The 21,796-nt window shown below is 44.4% G+C and overlaps 1 long non-coding RNA gene across 1 annotated transcript in view; it reads left to right on the top strand.

Moving 5' to 3' along the window:
• The first annotated feature begins 1,250 nt into the window (after positions 1-1,250).
• Positions 1,251-21,796, top strand: part of LOC109275922 (uncharacterized) — a 58,972-nt gene continuing 38,426 nt past the window's right edge. Inside the window, exons 1-2 of the long non-coding RNA XR_008423702.1 lie at positions 1,251-2,098; positions 4,853-5,034. This is a non-coding gene — a long non-coding RNA (uncharacterized LOC109275922). The remainder of the gene's footprint in view (positions 2,099-4,852; positions 5,035-21,796) is intronic.

Genomic DNA, 21,796 nt, shown 5'->3' with positions numbered 1-21,796 from the left:
TCTTGGGACCAAGGTCAAACACCGGCATCTCTGGGCCTCATACAAGTTGCTTTTCCTGCCTGATCAGTAGCGATTTGAGTGCGATCGCTTTTCGGATGTGTCCAGACTTTCGGTGGATTTTGATTCTCTGCTTTTATTCGCAAGGAAGGACGTCTCCAAATCTCTCCAATACTTCCAATGTGGTCCTTCTTTTCAGCAGAAGCATTTGTGGCTGCACGGTCATCAAGGGAGATAATACACTGCTTGACCACCCCTAGACTAAGGGTCATTTATTTCATCTGGTTTCTAGCCTTCAGAAAATCCCTTTGCTTAAATCCCCTCCCCACCTGGTTATTTCCCCTTCCCTCCTTGCATGGGGAAAGAGAAGGTGCTTACAAAGACATTGACTAGTTCTCCCTCCTATTTACTGAACAGATACTTAACGGACCCTTCCTAAGTGCTATGACCGCTGCTGCCCACAGGACATACACGGAGGATGCCACACGCATGTCCCTGACAGAGTTGGCAGTGTGGCCATTATCAAAGGTCGGTGATGTTGTAGAAGCATGTAGAAGGAGCGCTGGGTCCACTGTGGAGTCACGTGTGCCCTGGAAAAAGAAACATTGAAGCATAAGCCTCAGGATAAACCGAAGTTAGCCAAGGAGGGAGAAATCTGCACAAATGCAATTCAAGAAAATTGTTGCAGGTGGAGAGAAAAATTCAGTAGGGCCCGTGGGCTCTTGGAGAAGCACCCAGACTTCACTCTGCAGGTGATAGGGAGCAAGGACAGCTTATGAGCAAGGGGGTGTATGTATGTTCCTATCTATGTGTTTGGAGCATCCCACCAAGAGACCCATGTTAAGAGATCTGGCTGAGAGCTAAGGCTGCTGGCTCCTCTGGACCTGTCCTAGTTCAGTTTTCTAGGGAACAATTTTGCAGGGCAGCAGTCCAGGAGAGGCCTCGCTGGCATCCCAAAGGCACAGCGCTGACGACGGTGGTCCCACCCCTCTCGCCGTTCTTGTTTTTCCCTTTAAATTCTTGTTGTTCTGTCTTGGCTTTCCCAGGAGTGCTCGCTGTTTTCTGTGTAGTTCCCTCCACACTTTCCGCGTAATCCAGGCATCTGCCTGGAGCTGCTGTGGCTTTGCGGTTGCTTGGAGAGCCACGGCAACGGGGTCATGAACTCCCCACCCACCCCGGGGAGTCCTTGTATCAAAAAGTTAGCTCCACGCCTAGTTGGAAATAGTCGATACAAAGCAAAAAGTCAACAAACGTTTCCCTGGAGTCTTGGTACCGGAAGATCTTTCTCTTTTTCCTTTTGCTCAATTCCCAGCTGCTTTGCAGCCTGAACTTCTGCCTACCCATCTACAACGCCCCGTGGCAGCTCCCATCTGGGCTACAGCAGTGCCTGTCGAGGCAGGGTGTGATCCAAGCCCCTACGCCTTCCAGAAGCCCTTCCCCTCTCTGACGACGGGCCGGTGTCCTCCCGAAGCGGACCGGTTCGGGTGACCGACACACCTAGATTCTGGTTTGAGCTGTTATAGTTGCTAGCTGTGCAGTCTCCAGAAACTTCTCCCACCCCCTTGGACCCGGGTTTCCTTTTCTGTGAAGTGGGACTGGGAATCTCTGTTCTGCCTACCTTCTAGGGTTATTTTGAAGAGGAGAAAAAGACGCTGCACATTCACTGCATCATTTACAAAACGGATATTGATCACTCAGCCGTGTGCCAGCCGCTGGAGATGAAAGGCCGTCGTTCAACTGTAACATGTTATACAAATACGACGCTCTCCTCCGATGCAGAAAATTCACGACCCGCTGGGTCAGACTGGGTGTGTTTGCTCTGCTTCCCTCACCTGTCTTCTCTCCCGGTAAGAGTGACCGCTAGCTACCCGAGTTCTGCCCGCCCACAAACATTCAGGGCAAAGCTAACTCTAGTAAGAGAACTTCATAAATGGAAAACATCAGCTGGCATTAGAAAGATCTATGGTGATGAAGCCTCTGTGTGTTTGGAAGCCTCACTAATCTTGCACCAGAAGGCCGTCCATGAGGGGATGGTCAGTGACATTTTTCCTATTTGCTGCAGCATTGACAAGCAGGGCCCCAGACCGAGGACAAAGAGGAGGTAGGCCTGCATTCTGGTAGAGAGATTTCAACAGCTCTTCTCGCACAAATCACCAGGGTCTCCCCAAAGCCAAACCTGGCCCTGCCATCATGGGCTTCTCAGGTCCTCCTCCCTCCTGTCCGATCTCCAAGATCGGCAGACTCAGAATGAGGGGGGGGGGGGGGGGGAGGAGTCATCATGGGGTCATCTTCGTGGGGAGTGAGGTGCTCATGGGCAGACCTGTGAGAGTTAGGCTCCCAGTGAGAAATGGATGGGACCCTCACCTGAGAATAATCTAGGGAAGGTTTGTTTACAAAGAGGAACCGCAAAGGATCACGTGGTCGCTCAGGGGTAGTAGCCTTGCCGCTGTTACCCCCTTCTAGGCCCACAGAGATGAGCGGAGGGAGCTGAAACCAGAAGCCGGAAAGGGAAGAGCCATCTTCAGACCAATTAGAAATTGCGTCAGCGAGTTGGGCAAGAGGCAGGGGGCGGGGCGAGGGCACGGCAGGGGGGCGTTTGCAATACAGAAGTGGCGGGAGAGTCGGAGAGAAAGGTGAAACTATGAGAGCTATGTAAAGGCCAACCTCACGGGGCACCTGGGTGGCTCGGTGGGTTAAGCTGGGTTAAGCATCCGACTTCGGCTCAGGTCATGATCTCATGGTCGGTGAGTTCGAGCCCCACGTCAGGCTCTGTGCTGACCGCTCAGAGCCTGGAGCCTGTTTCATATTCTGTGTCTCCCTCTCTCTGCCCCTCCCATACTCATGCTCTGTGTCTCTCTGTCTCGAAAATAAATAAAGGCCAAGAGGTTTGCAAATCACGAGGTTTGCAAAATGGAACAGACTCTGAAGGCAGAGGGGGCAGAGGGAGAGGAAGGAAAGGCAACTTCTAGGTTTCAGGTTTCAGGCTTGGGCAACTGGGGCGTGGTGCCATTAACGTTGGAAACACAGGAGTGGGTTGGAAACACAGGAGTGGGGAGGGAGGGAGGAAGTGGGGAGGGAGGGCTGTTGGATCCAACCAAGTTGAGAGGCCAAGTTGCGAGGCCTCTGGTATTCAATTGAATATGGCATCTGGGGCTCAACAGTTAGAAATCAGTTCTCTCCCTCCCCAGCACCTCTTCCCAGGGGACAGTGACAGCGCACCCTGACTTCTATTGTGGCTGCACCTGTTTTCTATCATGAAATCCTAATGTTTTCAGTGGGATTGAGCCTTCTCCCAGCTTCCCAGATAGGTTTATACTGGCCGAATCCAGTTGGTACATGCCATATCTCTGGCCACAGTGATGGATGTGATAACTCTAGTTAGAAATACAGAGTTATAGGGGCACCTGCGTGGCTCAGTCGGTTGAGTGTCCGACTTCAGCTCAGGACCTCATGGTTTGGGAGTCTGAGCCCTCATTGGGCTCACTATTGTTAGCACGGAGCCCACTTCAGATCCTCTGCCCCCCTCTCTCTCTGCTCCTCCCCTGCTCATGCTCTCTCAAAAATAAATAAAACGTAAAAAAAAGAAATACAGGGTTATAGTGTATGCAAACGGTATAATTACATATATTAAAGGTTGTTGTGTAACATGTACACAATACTATGATATCTGATGCTTACTGGGTGAAGTCGCAAGTCCCTGGCACTTTGAGGTATTCCCTTTGCCACCACCCTGGAATTATGACCACTCCTGGAAAAAATGCCATTGTGCTGGCCCATGCTAATTACCGTCCACAAAATAGCCATTTCGCAGTAGAGGGAACTGGGGTCCAGAGAGGTGAAGTGTAGGAGTTAGGATTATTGTTCTTGCAAGTGACCAAAACTTCAGTTTAAACCGTTTTAAATAAACAAAAAAAATTAATTGACTCAGATCTAGGGGTGGCTTTTGGCTTCAGGTACAGTTTGATCCAGAGGCTCAGAAAATGTTATTGAAACACAGTGTCTCTACTTTGCTATTTGTTCTGCTTTTCCTCATACGTTTGTTGATTTCAACCTCAGACTGGCCTGGTTTCATGTCAGGGAGATGGCTGCCACAACTCTAAGCCTCACATGCTTATGTCTTCAAATCTAGTGAACAGATAATGAACATTTCTCCCCCAGAAGTCCTATTACAGGCCTGAAGCCTTCCTGTTGGCTCTAACTGCTCCTGTTCTTGGCCCTGAGCCATCACTGTGGCCAGAGATATGGGATGTACCAATTGGATTAGGCCAGTACAGACATACTCCTGGAGCTGGGAGAAGGGTCAATCCCACTGAAATATTAGGATTTCATAATAGAAAAGAGGTGCATCCACAATAGAAACTCAAGGTGCTGTCACCTGAGAAGAGACGCTGGGGAGGGGAAAAACTGATAACCACAGGAAGAAGACACCTGTTTGAGGTCACCCAGCTTTTAGGATCAAAGCTAGATCTCAGGTGTTAACCCCACCTTGCTTTCTTCCAAACCTTATTGTCAGTTGAGTACTTTGCTTCCATCGATGTTCCCAGAGACTTAAGGGGATCAGAGGCCAGCAAGGGGTTGGTCAGAAAAACAGTGGCGATTAAAACATTAGAATTGGTGATGGGCATTGAGGAGGACACGTGTTGGGATGAGTACTGGGTGTTGTATGTAAGCGATGAATCACGGGAATCTACCCCTGAAACCAAGAGCACACTATATACACTGTATTTTTAGCTACCTTGGCAGTAAAGTATATTAAAAAAATAAAATAAAATAAAATAAAATAAAATAAAATAAAATAAAATAAAATAAAATAAAACAGAGAGGTCACAAGTCCTCCATGATCTTCTTCTGACAGAGCATCACAAATTGGCCAACGTTGGACAACAGAGTAACAGGAGCAAAGCATCACTCCAGGTGGGCAGGCAGGAAACAGCTGGCTGGGAAAGGCGCCCATGACCCATTGCCCCAGTCCACCCTTGGCCTGGGAGAAGTCAGACCGGAAGTGGCCAGGGAACTTGCAAGACCTGTAAAGAGCCGGTAAGGACCAGCCCCTTGGTTTCTAAAATTGGCCCCAGTTTATTATTCACTGTTAAGTTATTCCATGCAACTCTGTCGCTCTTTTCTCTCTCCCTTCTCCGTCACACAAAGTTTTGCTGGTTGGGGTATTTTTAGCTCAGTATGGGCCTTTGGGGATCATCAAAATCCAACCCACTTGTTTTGCAGAAGAAAGAAATGAGCCCGATTGGAAATGAGTTATTAAGGCTACACGTTTCTTATTGGACCTGATCCCTGACCTGGGGATCCATGTGCACCCATGTGCACCCATGTGCACCCAAGACTGATGGGAACAGGTAGCTTTTACTTTAGAACATTTGCAGGCCAGTCTTTGAGAACTCAAGAACAGTCCCCCTAGAAAGGTGGTTTTGTGTTATATAGGTTCTCAGTCTGACCCGTAAAACCCACTGGACATTAGGAGCGTGAAATGATTAATTCCTGTGTCTACTTTTGAGGGGTGGACACTGAACTTCACCTTGGCACTTTTTTACAGGAAGGCTTTACAGACCTCTACCGGATGCTTGTTTGCTTGCACTCAGCCTGGGGCCCCCTCAATGTCTTTGCTCTTGAATGACAGTTCACCAGGAGCTCACATTCACAGGACCCCGTGCGTACTTCAAGGCTCTGCTGTGGCCAGCTTGAAGTTCTTCATAATTTTATCTTTTTCTTACATTTATCTGTTTATTATTCAAGAGAAGGTGGAGAGAGAGAGAGAGAGAGAGAGAGAGACACGGGCAGAGAGAGAGAGGGAGAATCTCAAGCAGGCTCCATGCTGTCAGTGCAGAACCCAACTCAGGGTTCAAACTCACAAACTGCAAGATGATGACCTGAGCCAAAATCAAGAGTCAGATGCCTAACTGACCGAGACGTCCAAGTGCCCCAATCATTTATCTTCAAACTTTTGTAGGTAAAGCCAACTAGACAAGGCACATACATGTGAGCAGGGAGATACATGTAACTCGGACGTCCGCTGCTGTTCCTTTTGGCCTCATTTACGTGAAGCATTAACGATGGCCCCTGAGGACAGCACTCAGCTGCACCCACGACAAATGGAAGTTAGGTGAGACTCGAAATGAGTACAAGGCAAGTGTGTGACCTCAACCCCCGAGAAGCTGTGCCCGTGTTCCAATCAGAACTCGCTTTGAATACACAAAGGGGACAATCACATTCTTGACCAAGGATCCCCGGCATATTCTTTCTTAGTCATATTGCTTCTGTGTAATAGCCAACACTTCGGCTGAAAATTGTGACACAGAAGCAAAGGGAAAGGTGAGGCAGCCCACAATTCCTTTCCTTGCAGCCCTTCCTCACCTGTCAGTAAGGCGAGGGTAGAGCGTTGCCAGAATGGGCACATATCAACATGTGAAATAAAAACAGCCGCGCTAGTTTTTTGCAGCATTTTCGCTGCTCTGGTGAGAAGGAAATACCTGTCCCTGTGTGAGCTACAGGATACAAATCAAGTCATTTCAGTGATTCTTCATCGAGTCACATGCTCTCACGTTTGCCCTTTAGAGCAACATTGCACAATATAAAGACAACGGGAAAGTTCATGCTAATATTACATTAAAATTTTTCTGAGATCGACATCAAAGAGCAGCTGTAAAACATCATGACAAGAGGAGAGGAAGGCCGTGGAAGAAAGAGAAAGCTTTATATTGTAGTGTCTTTACTGGCACTGTTTTCATCTCTTTGGACAGGGGGCCCCAGATTTTCATTTGGCCTGGGGCCCACAGTTTGTGAAGTCGTCCCTGCCTTTCTGACCTCAGAATTCAGCTTCTTAAATTCTGTTGCTTCAGCTACATAGCTTGAACACACTTGCCGTCTTGATCTCTCATTAGTGCCTAACCATTTTTCTTCCGCATATTAAGCTGTTGTTTGCATTTACTACTTTCTAAAACTTTTTTTAACGTTTATTCATTTTTGAGAGACAGAGGGAGACAGAGAGTAAGCAGAGGAGGGACAGAGAGAGACAGACAGACACAGAATCCGAAGCAGGCTCCAGGCTCCGAGCTGTCAGCACAGAGCCCGACGTGGGGCTCGAACCCACAAACCATGAGATCATGACCTGAGCCAAAGTCGGACGCTTAACTGACTGAGCCACCCAGGCGTCCCTCATTTACTGCTTTCTAATTCATAAACAGCTGTATTCGTTTTCTAAGGCTTTCATAACAAAACACCACAGGCTGGGTGGATAGAACAGCAGAAATGTATTTTCTCCCAGTTTTGGAGGCTGGAAGACAAAGATGGAGGGGTTGGCCGTTTGGGTTTCTTCTGAGGCCTTTCTCCTTGGCTTGTGAATGGTCACCTTTTGCAAGATGACCTTACGCAGTCTTTCCTGTGTGAGCGCATTCCTGGTGCCGCCGTGTGTCCAAAGTTCCCCTTCGTATAAGGACACTAGTCAGATTGGATCAGATCCCATCCCAATGGCCTCATTTTACTTAATCGTTTATGTGATTCAACAGATGGATTTGGGGGGGACACAGTTCAGTGCATCCTTTTTCGTTTTCTAATAAATAACCTCAAGGGAGCAGTCAGTACACATATTTTGCCAATCCGTTCATTCATTCATTTGACAAATACTTACTGGGTAGTCTCTCGCCAAGCACTGGCTGGCTGACTGCCAGACGTGTGACCTTCAAGAAGACAGGGAGGTATGTACCTACTCTTGTGGCAATTATGGAGGGAATAAAGAAATTAAGGAGGGAAGAAAGAAATTCTCAGTCGATAGGTTCAGTCTCCTCAGCGAAGCTGGGTTGGAGATGGAATATTTTTAAAGTAATTTTTCAGTGTAATCAATGAGGTTTTGGAATGGTGGGGGTTCGGAGCCCACAGGCAACGAAGAATTCCTAAAGACATGTTTGGTGCAAAAAGGTGATTTTATTAAAGCTTGGGGACAGAACCCGTGGGCAGAAAGAGCTGCCCTGGGGTTGTGAGGAGGGACTGGTTATTTACTAAGGAGTTGGGGGGGGGGGTGGGGGTAAAGGCAAACCCGAGGCCTCCAGAAGGACTTTGATGTGCTAAAAAGAATGCCTAAGATACCTGAGGCCTCGCTGTTGTCAAGCTAAGCTAAGGTTGTTTTTCCTCTAGTAAGGCATTAGCATTAGGACGGTAGGGGATTCCTGCAGAAATGTTCTACTCTGTATTTGCCACAAGCACTTGTCAATGGGCTGCAGGTTATAAGGAAATTTAATTTTAGCTGCCATTTCCTTCTTGGCCTTTGTTCCATATCACTATGGAGGGGAGGTGATGTTGGGGCTCCAGGAAACTGTAGGTTTCTGGAGATTAGGCTATTGATAGGATTGCCTTTTTCTTGTAATTTACTAAGATATTTGTAAACTGATGGAGACTCGTGTCCTGCAGGACTGTGATCTCTCTCAGTGAACCATTTGTTTTCTTCCCTTTCCTTTGTTCTTGGGCAGCCAGGAGTGCCTGAGGAATATCACACGTATCCCACCTGGGGGTGGGGGGTGGGGGGGTGCTAGCTTGTACTTTGCCCTCAGCCTGCCTTATGGTCCCTCATCATAATTATTCATTTTACTGTTTTTTTTTAAAAACATTATACATGCTCATTACAGAACAATCAGGAACTACACAAACATAAAAAAGCAAAAACTTACTCCAGATCTTACCACTCAGAAGTAACAAGTATTAACATTCAACGAGCATTATTTTAGACATGGGCATGTATATGCATAAATAGGTTAGATGAAAAATGTCCTCAATAAAGATCCCATTACAGTGAAAAAATTTTATTAAAGCAATTTAAAAAGCATACTCATTTTTTAATCCACATATAACATCTTAGAGATAACATACATATTTATATAATTTAAATATGTGGATATTGTCTCAGTGTTATGTAACAGGCCAACAACTATTTTCTGTGAAGGGTCAGATAGTAAACACTTTAGCACTTACGAGCCCAGAGATCTTGGTCCCAACTATTACACTTTAGCATTGCAGCAAAAAAGCAGCCAGAGATGATAGGTAAATGAACGGAGTGTGGCTGTCTTCCAATAAATCTTTATTTATAAAAGCTGGGCTGGAGTTGGTCTGAGATTGTATTTTGCTAACGCCCCACTACAAAAAAATAAGAGAATTACTGTACTGATTCTTCCTTCTATACCTCACTTCTCCAGATTTTGCTTATTTTTTTTTTTTTTACTTTGTTAGGGCTTATGGTAGCATATATCCTTTTATTCTGCCTTTATTCCCACATATGATTAGCCATAGCTGTGAAATTATATAAACCTGGTGTGTATTATCCTAGTCAGTTTGGGATGTTGTAACAAAAATATCTTAAACTGGGTGGCTTATAAACAACAAATATTTATTTCTCACAGTTCTGGAGGCTGGGAAGTCCAAGATCATAGCTTTGGAAAATGTGGTGGCTAGTGAGAACCCACTACTTAGACAACGATCTTTTTCATATGTCCTCACATGGCAGAAGGGGCCTCTTATAGGGGACTCATCACCTCCCAAAGGCCCCACCTGCTCATACCATCACATTGGGACTTAGGATTTTAACACATGGAATTTGGGAGAGGACACAAACATTCAGATCGTAGCAGTATTTCATACTAGTTTTTTTTTTTTTCGTAGTTTTTTCATTCATGAGATCTTTATATTATTCACCTCACTTTCAACTGGGATTATCTGTCAAATAGTTTAGTTTGTTTTTGTTTTTGTTTTAAAATGAGTTCATGAGAGGCACCCGGGTGGCTCAGTTAAATGTTGGGCTCTAGATTTGGGCTCAGGTCATGATCTCATGGTTTGTGAGTTTGAGACCCGCATCGGGCTCCTCACTGGCGCTGTGGAGCCTGCTTGGGATTCGTTCTCTCCCTCTCTCTCTGCCCCTCCTCAGCTCTCTCTCTCTCTCTCTCTAAGGAAGTAAATTTTAAAAAACCTTTAAAATGAGTTCGTGAATATTATATATCCTGAACTCTTCATGGCAGAAAATATTCATCTTCTATTTCCATACTGGATAACACCTGACTTGGAATAATATTCTTGAGTCACACTGTTTCTCTTCCAAGTTTGTGGTCATTGCTCCATGGTCTCTGGGCATTGGAATTGCCATGGAGAAGCCTTGAACCCACCTGACTTCTTCTCATGTGGCTGACTCGCTTTTGTCTCCTTGAATGTCTGGAGGATTGTTTTCGTTATCCTTAGCATTTAATAGTTTAACCAAGAAATACCTCAATTTCGATCATTCTGTATCACTTTGTTTTGGTCTAAGGTAGGTGTGCCCTTTTTATCTGTGAATACAGTTCTTCCTTCCAGGAAATTCTTCTTGGCTTGTATCTTTAAATTCTTTTTTGTTTTTCTTGATATTCTAAGGATACCAATTGTCCCCAAGTTGGACAATTTTTCTTTCTCTGTATCTTTTGTCTTCACTTTAATTCTGCTGCCTTTTCACCCTGCACTTTCTACCATGACCCTGGCCATCCCTCCAGGCCTTTTCAACCCCATTTTTCTCTCCTTCACCATTGATAATTCATCAGATCTGTGACAATGTGGCTTCCTTGCTCAGTTATTTTCCTTAGCTCTGCAATCTCTTCTTTCCACTTAGTCAATTGTTTTACCATGTTTCCTTAAGGGCTTGTTTTATTGAATTCATATTTGTAATGAATTCTTCTCCATAATGAACCATTCAAAGGAAATCAGCATCTCTCCTTTGGGTTTTATTTTCCTCCTGAAGAGTGTTTTGTTTGTTTGTTTTGTCTGTTTCTTGCCTGATACATGGCTCGCTCTTGTTGGAGTAGGTCTGCGTAATTTCTGTACTAATGCCTCTCTTTTGGGTCACCTGTAATGAGGAACAGCTTGTTGATAGCTCCTCTGAAATGGTGCCATGAATTCTCCTCCGCCCTTCCCACTTCACCTGGGACTGTTTTGTCTTCCCTCCAGCCTGAGAGCTGAGTGCAGCTTTCTATTCATTTTTCAAACATAGAATATTATTCTGAATTCCCAGTATTTTGGTGACTAACTCTGCTTTGGGGAGATGCCGGTGGCTTTGTGAGCTAGCTATCCTCACTCACAGTGGAATCTCTTTCTTTTCATGGCTGCCAAACCTAAAAGATTATGGTTCAGGTAGTATCTCTTTCCTCTCTGGATACTACTGCTGAATTATTTAAAAAAATTTTTTTTGATGTTGTTTATTTTTGAAAGAGACAGTGTGAGCAGGGGAGGGGCAGAGAGAGAGAGGGAGACACAGAATCCGAAGCAGGCTCCAGGCTCTGAGCTGTCAGCACAGAGCCTGACACGGGGCTCGAACTCACAGACCGCGAGATCATGACCTGAGCCAAAGTCGCACACAAACAGACTGAGCTACCCAGGCACCCCTGCTGAATTATTTTTTAAAAATTACTATTTCATCAAATGTGGGAAGAAGCCTCTGTGGCCTTGTTTTCACTCCTCTTTCTTTCTTTTTTTTTTTTTTAATTTTTTTAACGTTTATTTATTTTTGAGACAGAGAGAGACAGAGCATGAACAGGGGAGGGGCAGAGAGAGAGGGAGACACAGAATCTGAAGCAGGCTCCAGGCTCTGAGCTGTCAGCACAGAGCCCGACGCGGGGCTCGAACTCACGGACCGCGAGATCATGACCTGAGCCGAAGTCGGACGCTTAACCGACCAAGCCACCCAGGCGCCCCTCACTCCTCTTTCTTTATGTGGAACTCAGGTGTTAAAGAGTCAGGTACCTTTTTGGAAGGACTGAGTTATGAAAAGAGACCAGAGGAATGTTAAAGTCGCTTTTAATGCGACGTTCTATGCCACGGCTAATATGACAGCAGTGGTGACCCAACCATGGAAAACTATCACCAAGTTCAAAACCAATTTAATAATAAGAGACATTGCAGTTTTCTGACCGCTAGAGGGCAGGCCTGGCCACACCTTGAGGAAGATCCATCCTCCAGTGTAGTTGTGTCAAAGGAGTTACACCGGAGTTCATTGAAACTGTTGCAAAGAGTGTGAAAAGGAAAAATTGGGATGCGCACGGAGCTTGCATTACCTGGCAGGCAGGACCTGCTCATTTGTAAGGTGGAATCCATGGTTCTTTCTCCTGCCGTCCGTATCCACCCTAGTCATGAGCTCACTTCTGTCAGAACCCCCAGTCGTCTATGTTTGCGAATGATTAAACCACAGCCCGATGTTCAGTTGACTGTGCGGTCTTCCAGTTAGCGTACAGAAAGGTGAAATGGCTTGTCCAGAGCGACGGCCACCCGGCTTCTAAACGGTGAAGACCTGGCGTGGGGGCCCTGGCCTCCAGGCCTCCAGGCCTCCTGGGCCTCCTGCAGGCCTCTCCCACAGGGCAAGCACTTGCTGCTGCTACTTTGTTTTCAGCACCCCGACCACGGGTGAGCCAAGACCAGAAGGTAATCGAGCACAGTCCTCCTCGGCACTAGCGATTGGTAGCTCTGTGGCATTCTGAATCATTTGGGACTGAGTCTTCTGTGGCCCAGAGACAAGTCTCTCTACAACAAAGAGGATAGACACCTGCCTTTGCTGACAGCAGTGTTCCATTTGTTTCTTCGAACGAGTCTTGCTGCTGAGAGTACCGTCTGCCGGCCTGAACTTCCAGCCTGTTGCTCACCGACTTCCTCCTTACGTCGTTCTTGGTAAGTCACCGGAGAATTTGAGCCCTGTTGTTCCTCCTTGAGCTGTACCCTTGGCCTCAGCACTTTGATGAAGCATTTTAATCATACCTGCGAGACCCGCTCGTTGTACTCAGGGAAGCCCTGTCCGTGAAATAATCCAAACCCTGTCAAAGGCTTCAGATTGGGATATAAAGTGCTCTGTCAGTAACGCAACCTGGGAGCATCTTTCAAAGGACTGTGTCCTCACAGAGACATTTGATTTTAGTTTTCGTGTAGGTTTCATTTAGACTATCCCAGCTAATCACCATTCTTCCCTGGGGAATAGGTTGGCTTGAATATCGCTGTTGGGATGCCACAGACCAGATCCCCACCGACAGGCAGGGGGCAGGCCTCATGGTTCCTTCAGCAGGAGTTGTAAACATGGGTGGTAGCCAGTGTGGTTCAGTCCACTGTGGACTGAAGTGTTCAGCGCCATCCACACATCCCTTATGACTAGAAAAACACACGTGGAGAATTATGCTTTTTACCACTGGAGTTGCCTGGTTTAGATCTCGGCATGGCGGGAGGGGTGCATTCTCATTGTGATACAACCTGGTGGAGAAATGAATCGAGCCTTGGATTAGGGAAAGAGGTAGCTCTGTTTCCTCCTTTCTCTGGGGCTGAAGGGGGTAAGAGCTTGGACTCCAGGTGTACAGAGAAAAATCGAACAAGTCTCTCTCGGGGGACTGAGCCAGCCCTTGAACTATAGCGTGTAGGAGGGAAGGGAAAACAATCCTACATCTACGGATCCTAGGAATCGTGCTATCCGATATCTAGTTTAAAATGTTCTTTCTTCCCTTGCATCCCTTTCAAGATTTCAGTAGTGTTTTATCAGACATCAGAGCTGGCATGCCCTGGACTACAGAGAATCAAGACAGGACCTGTGTCCTCTCGGCATGGGCTACCCTGAGACATGGGCCACATCCCTGGGGTTGTTTCTTCTGAGAAACTCGCATAGCGAGAGCTTGCAAAACAGTTGTGTGATGGCGAGAGGTGACCAGCAGAGGACCCAAGCAGTGGCCCAAAGTGAGAGCTAGTAAATGGACCAAGGTAGATTTGTTACAATGCAGAAATATTCCCTAAAGATTCGCAGGAGTGATAAGGTGGAGGAGTCTCCCAATAAAAGATATTTTATAATACATAAGTGAAATATAGTATAGGAGCTCAGGCAAAATTAGTTGGATATTAAGCGGAAGGGGCTCCCTTGAACCCTAAAGAAACTTGAGAAATTAAAGGTCTGTATTGTTCGCTTCCTTCTGTTTGGTTGCCCATGGTTTTACATCTCCTAAAATAAACTCAACTGAAGAAGGTTGAGATCACCTTTGTTAAGACGTTCAAAGAGGCGCCCCTGGGTGGCTCAGTGGGTTAAGTGTCTGACTCTTGATTTTGGCTCAGGTCATGATCTCGCAGTTGTGGGACTGAGCCTCCCATCTGGCTCTGTGCTGGCAGCATGGAGCCTGCTTGGGATTCTCTCTCTCTCACTCTCTCTCTCTGCCCCTCCTCTGCTCATGCTCTCTTGTGCGCGCGCTCTCTCTCTCTCTCTCTCTCAAAATAAATAAGTAAACTTAAAGAAAAAGATGCTCAAAGAAGAAAATGTATTTTATGTGATGATCAATTTCTGGTTAGAGCGTACTTGCAGGAAAAACAGAGGGGAGTTCGGTGCTAAGTGAACGTGCCGTTTAGTCCTAGAGGGAAATGCAAAATGTTAACATCGCGAAAAACGGTATCATTAAAACTAGAAGCGTATTTACAGGGAGTGGAACCATGTAAGTAGGAAAGAAGCAGCCTATTTGGTTTATGGCTTCTAAAAGGTGATGGGAAAATCTTGTCTTAAAAAGCTGTACACTTAGTGTTACAAACACAGCCTTAGAGATCTAGGGAATAAAATACAAACTTCCATGTGGATGTGGCTGGGTGTAACAACGTGTTTTTTGTTTGTTTTGTTCTGTTTTTGTTTTTTATGTAACAGCATAAAAACACCCCAAAGAAGGAAGATGGGAAAGATTGCTGAATAAATAAATGCTGTTGTTGGGAATAATTGGAGAACCATTTGGGGAAAAAATTTACCTTAGAATCAAATCTCATACCATGATACACTGCAAAATTACTTTAAAATCACCCAGGATCTATTTCTCCCTCCTGCGATAACCAATTTTAACTTCGTTTTAGGGAATAACCTCTTCTCTTGTATGTGTGCGGTGGCGGGGGTGGGGGGGACTATAAATCAAGGTTCTTTGCCCTTTTCTGGTCAAGGGGTAGCAGTCACCTGAGTCAGGACAATTGGAGTCTATCTAAAGGGACCATGAATGGAGGAACAGGGAAAAGGTATCTTCATGGGACACCTACTCTGTGCCAGGCACAGACCCCTGCCCTCGTGGAGCTTACATTCGGGTGGGTGAGGAAGGAGTGAAGAGAAAGATAGTGAGTGCTTCTTCGTTTCACTGCTCTGGTCCTTTTATGTGTGACAAGTGGTTTCTCCTACTAAGATCCCCAGAGCTGCCTGCATATTCCCTCTCCAAGCCAAGCTCATCAGGTTTCACTTTTATTCTGTAAACTCTTTTTGATCTTCCTAACACATTCCCTCTGGGCTTAGATTATTCCTAATCTAATTTAGTATGCAGAAATGCATACTAAATCCCATATGGCTTAAAGAAATGATTTTTAAGCCTCAGGGGCAGAAGAATCACGTAGAGGGTGGTTAAAAGCACATATTTTCATGACCCTTCTAGGGCAGTTTTGATTAATAAGGTCTGTTCTGGGTATCGCAAACAATCAAATAAATGAAACAGGTACTCTGGCGTAGGGGATTCTGAAACCACTCTTTAAGAACCATCATTTTTAAGGGGCGCTTGGGTGGCTCAGTCGGTTAAGCGCCAGACTTCGGCTCGGGTCATGATCTCACGGTTTGTGGGTTCGAGCCCCACGTCAGGCTCTGTGCTGACAGCTCAGAGCCTGGAGCCTGCTTCAGATTCTGTGTCTCCCTCTCTCTCTCTGCCCCTCCCCTGCTTGTGCTCTATCTCTCTCTCTCAAAAAATAAACGTTAAAAAAAAATTAAAAAAAAAAAAAAGAACCATCATATTTAAGAGTCAACTAATATTTTCAAACGTAGGAAGACAAGTGGAAAATAAGAAATTTATGAGATCCGTAGGGAGGTGGCAACTTTCTATGGCTTTGAAGTAAAAGAAGCAAATGCAGAGGAAAAAATAGAATCCTGTACATAAACATCGAGATATCCATAAATTAAAAATCTAAAGGATAAGAGGCAAGATAGAAAATGTTTCTATCAAATGTGACAGACAATAGTCTAATAGGCATAACAATCTAGGATAAGCTTTCAAATTTAACACGACTGGATAAAAGGGATATTTTTACATGAAGGAGAATGCGAATAGTCAAGAAATACATAAGAGAATGTTGTCTTCTAAAATAAGCAAGAAAATGAAAACTAAAGCAACATGAAGGTGTTGTCTTATGTCTGCTAAACTAACGGCAGCGGGAGATTCAAAGACTTGCCAATGGTGCCCCGGTGAGAGGAGGCGCCCTTGTAACTCTCATGCCCTGCTGAGGAAACTTTTGAAAAGCTATACTCCCCCCAAATAACCAAGGTGGTCTTCTCTATTCTTGAGGCCTACGACATCTAGAACGCAAGATTTCTACATCAAGAATTTTTTAGTATTCGGGAATAAGTCATAGCTCATCCCCAACTCCAGGAAGCCCCTTTAGTCCCTCAGACCTATGGCCTGTTGTGTTTAGACATAAAGGCCCAAGGTCCATCCCTTCCCTACGCTAAGGCTGTGAGATGGAACAAACGACAACCACCACCACAACAACAAGACATGCTTTTAAATATTGTACGGGATACAATTATATTAAAAACTTCTTGTTTGTCTGAAGTCCAAACTTAACTGGGAATCTTGCATTTTATCTGACAACCTTACCCTAAGCACAGATACCCCAATCTTTCCCTCTTGGGAGCTTACAAAAGGACCCTCATTGAATGGTCCATGACAATATCCAGCTCCAGGGATTAGGGGTACCTTTGATCCTTGATCTCTTAGAACTATAGGACAAAGGTGCAACACTTTTTTTAAACCTTTAAATCTGCTAACTCAACCAGACACTTTGAATTCAGAATCTGGAGTCTCTTTCAGCCCGGTCTCTTGGCCCTCAACCCTCATGCTGGGTCCTTTAGCCAACAAACCCTAGAAGTAGGTGGGTTCTTGACTCACCAGCCGAAAATCAGCTCAAAAATCAACTTCTCTGAGCTTTGGTTTCCTTGTGTGTGGGTAACCCTACTACCCCTGGGGGGGAAAGAAGAGTATATTTTGTCTTTTTTTTTTTTTGTCTGCAAAGACTATAAAGCCAGGCAGATAAACAGGGATACACCAAAGCCGTTACCTATAAGGGGTGAGGTGGGAATGAGGTCAACGGGGCCCATTTTGTATTATTTTATTCAAGAACCATGGGAGCGAATTACACATGCAAATAACAGTCCTTGCACTTCCGTTGTAAGGGTGAGATCATGCAGGTACAGCACCTGGCATACTCAGGGGGACTTACAAAATGGTGCTGGTTTATTTCCACTACAGTAGCCCCCGCCCCCTTTTTTTTTTTAAAGCGTTTGTTTGTTTGTTTGTTTGTTTGTTTGTTTGTTTGTTTTGAGAGGGAGAGACAGACACAGTCTGAGTGGAGGAAAGGCAGAGAAAGGGAGAGAGAGAGAATTTCAAGCAGTCTCAACACTGTCGGCGCAGAACTCGATGCTGGGCTCGAACTGACGAACCATGAGAACGTGACCCGAACCAAAGAGTCTGACGCTTAATGGACTGAGCCATCTGGGCGCCCCTCCAACTGCAGCATCTTGAACCTTTTGAAGGGGACCTGTCCTTGTCTAGCACCTGATGTCCTGTACACTAAGACAAAGCAAAAGTCATCAGCTGTATTCTCAGGGAGCTGTTCTAATACTTCCCCACCTTGAAGCCTATGGTGACGCTTGCTTCCCTGCCTTCTGCATTCTTTCCTTCCTGCTTCCCTCCAGCCACATCCAATTTTGTGTCCTCAGAAGTGGACGGCAGGCCAATTTTGGGCTTCATGATTTCATTCTGGCTCACTACTGCCCACTCCATTTTCCTTCCCCTCATTAAATGCTACCTCTTCTTGTGCAGTGGACCGGTAACTCACTATGTCTTAGATCAAGCAACTCTAAGAATAGTGGGTGTCAAGAAATGTGCTAAGGAAAGGAGTTGGCTCTGAGTGGATTTGCCCATGTGGGAAAGCAGTGAGGTGAGGAGATTTAGGAGACATCTGGTTAATGCCAGTAATTTAGAGATTCATGTGCCGTGACTGGCTTCCAGAAACCTCCTGGGCTGACTTCATCGAGTTTCTGGGAATATCTCTCTGGTTCAGGATTGATTTGTGATGAGATTCACTTTCCAGCAATGAAGAGAGAGAAGAAAGGAAGAACGATAGAAAAACTTGTCTTCCAGAGTCATGAGAGACTGCTAAGAAAGGAAAGAGATGACCAGAGCCAAGGACCGAGGGGCTCTAGGGCAGTAGGTGAGGAAACCGCCTCACCTCAGCATTCAAGATGGGGACGCCATCTTCGCGGGCCTTCACTGTGCCCTTGCTATTTGCCTACTGGGTGGCCAAAGACGAGGCCTTTCTGGACTTGTGAAATGAAGACCCCAGAAGGTCCTGCATGTTCGTGGCCTGCTGTCCACTTCTGAGGAACCAGCTCCTTCCCTGGCCTAGGATACTCCTCCTTGTTGACCATTTTTGCCTTACGCTTCTTGTCTTCCTTGTCCCAGTTCAAATTGTGTATGGTATTCTCAACTATGACGTTCTATTACCCCTCACTGATCTCCAGTAGTGTATTAAATTTTCAAAACTAAGTCTCTGTGTTGTAGAACAGTAGCATTTGTCAAAGATATACCCGGAATGGCCTTGGGTCAGTGCTTCCTTTGAAGCTTAATGATCTAGAGGTACCTGGAGACATAGATTTACTTTTTTATTCACTCTATATTTTTCTTAAAAACATTTTGATAAGTTTGTGCTAGCACCTCGCACAATCTTAGAGCTTCTCCCTGCCATATTTTTAAACTTTTCTTGAAAAAAAGAGTGCAGGTTGAATCACTGTGTTGTACAGCTGACACCAATACAACATTGTATGCCAACCATACTCCATTTTTTAAAAAAGAAATTGTATAAATAAGCTTCTGAGCCTTTTGAAAATAATGTTCAAGGACATATACTTCAATAAATGTATTAACTTTACCCTTGGTCCGTCTATGAATGTGTTTTTGGATCACTCAAGACTGTCACTGTTGGGTATGGAAATACCGATTAAAATTAAAACCAGGTTATTCAGACAGGAGCTATTTATTAATGTCTACTTAGGACTACGTTTGAAAATTATTAGCATAAAAAAGGATAAAGGGTGTTGTGCAATTCCATGAGAGATTCAGACGAATGTTGCTCGCGTCTGCTCTCCACGAGGGGAGGGGAGAGGCTAGGAATAAGACAAGTTACACTAATTTGTGCAATTTGCATTACTTGCTATTGGAAGATACTTTTCAACAGGCCATGGAGGTACAGAAATAAACAAAATAAAGTCTTCCTAGAGTTTGCATTCTTGCTTAACACGGTCTTCCTTTATAGAATTCTAGAACGGAGGAATCTGGGGGAAGAGAATCAGTGGTTGAGAAGATTTGGACACAGGGCAGAGAAGGGTGAGTGTGAATCAAGGCACAGTGATGTAGGTAATGCAAGAGGTGTCCGAAAGGGTGGCTGTACCAAAGGAGGTTTATCCTCTGTAGGTGGCAGTATGGTCAGACTACGGAGGAGGCACACTCCTGATTTTCCTTTCTATAGTGCTAAATCAAATATTTTAAGTAAGTTGCTGAGCATAGGCTCATAAGTTTTAAGAAACCTACTCATAAGTTTTAAGAAACTAAAGCTTAACATTTTGGGAAACACTGGCCAAAACATCGGATTGCACTAGGCATTTGAGAGGTAGAGAAGGAAGTAGAAGTATTAATAAAGAGAAAGAAGCCAGTTGGCCATCTTCCATTCAATGGGATTAACTCACCCTGGGTTGAAATGACCTCGACAAACACAAAGGCTTTGATTAAACTGCCCCCTGAAACTGGCGGTATAGAGTACAATTTTTACCTATCCTTGTTTGATGGAAATTCTAACAGGAAAAGTAACATGCCATTGACATGGGGCATTGCTTCTTGATGAAAGAAAAAAAATCAAACAGGAGGTAGCTGGGTCAGTATAGGATTAAATGAGAGGAAGCTGGTATTTTTAAGCACCAAGCTGGAACATTTGGACGAATTGTCTTCCCTCTGGGTAAAATTCTGCCTCACTCTCTGCTGAGGGGGGTTAAAATTACAACCCTTTCCAATGGGCAGTACTAGAGACACGCTGACCATCCTTAATCACAGTCTCTCATTTTTCTAGACCTTTTCTTGAATTATCATGGAACTACCTATCATGGGTTATGTTGCTTGAGTTATATTTTAGTCTCCTCCATCATGTATGAGAGAGAGACACCTAGTCTAATCAGCAATACGTTCTTAGAGCTTATTCTGCAGATGGTAATCTCATCTGTTTCCATTGGCTTCTCTTTAGTTTTGGAAGGCAATTCATTAAAAAAGAAAATTTCATTGTTTATCGTCTCAGTATAACAGTCATACACATTTGATGTAGAAAATTTAAATGAAAACATAAACAAAGAAAAGAACAAATCTTCTATAGTTCCGATAATATAAAAAACAAATTTCATGCATCGTTTGATAATTCACGTTTGTTACAAAAAATCTCTGTGTGGTTCAATATTCAGACATGAGATTCTTTAATAGCTACATAGTATTTTATTGACTGCATATTCCGTGGTTTACATAATATATCCCATATGTTGGATAATGAGATTCAATATTTAGGATTCTTAGTTTAAGAATTTTGCTGCATTGAACATCCTGTAGTTTACTTTTATTTATTTATTTTTTTAACTTTTGCCCTCAACTGTGGTTATTTCCATGAGACAAGTTCCTACATGTGGAATTGTTGGATCAATCTATGTGCACATTGTAAGACTTGATACTGTCACACTGATCTTGTAGAAGGTTGTACACTGTATTTTCTGAGCTGCAGTGTTTGAGGATGCCTGTTTTCCTAGATGAAGTGTGTCTTCTGGACTTTGTCTTCAAATTCTAGTGTTTTTTTTTTTTCAAATTTGGAAACTATGAATTATAGATGGTGACTGTCTGGGAAGTATTATGAATTCCTGATATGATTCCAGCTCATATTAATTGAGTTTGTTAGTCAAATGAATGAGTTAAGTAAGGACAGTGATTTTAGAGACAGTAGTATGAAACTCAAAGTTTTTAGTACAATGGAAAGGATTAAATATCAGTTTAGGTGAAATGGCTTTTTATTCTAGCTTTATGATCCTGAACGGGTATAATCGTGGCAAGCTTCAACTTTTTCACCTGTAAAATGAGGATGTCCTACTTATTTGTAGGTGAAGTAGACCATGTGGTCTAAGCGTGAGTGATCCCATTACCACTTTGAGGAGTAAGCTTTGACCCATATAAACCCCCCAATATAATCTTATCTCCCTTTCCTGGTAATTGGTTGAGAGAAAACAACCTAGCTGAAGCCAATCAGCACATAGCATTTGTAGTAGATTGTATCATTTTCAAAATATGTCAAGCATATCACATCTGGATGTTCTCATGGAAGGACTTTATTTCTTACTCTACTGATAACAGTCCGAGGCAATGACTTGCTTTGTCCCCTAAAATGGGGGTTGAAGTTATATGTTCCATTTCCAAGCGGAAGGTTGAAGAGCTAGCACATGGGTCTACTGTCAACATTTCCCCCCTGCCACAAGATTGATATGCCCTAGAAATTGACTGTTCCTTCAGTCTTAGTCCTCCAACAAAGAGGGTATGGATGAAGTCTCAGCTGATCCACAGCTACCAACAGGAAAGTTAACGACAAATAAGCCTTTTTTTTTTTTTTTCTTGGTAAGCCACTGAGGTCTTGGAGTCATTTGTTACCACAGCACAGCTTATCTTAGGATGACTCATACACCATTTCTCGG

Source organism: Panthera pardus, unplaced genomic scaffold (genome assembly GCF_024362965.1).
Source record: "Panthera pardus isolate Hobbes unplaced genomic scaffold, ASM2436296v1 HiC_scaffold_2, whole genome shotgun sequence".
Lineage (NCBI taxonomy): Eukaryota > Metazoa > Chordata > Mammalia > Carnivora > Felidae > Panthera > Panthera pardus.
This window is presented reverse-complemented; position numbering and strand designations above follow the sequence as displayed.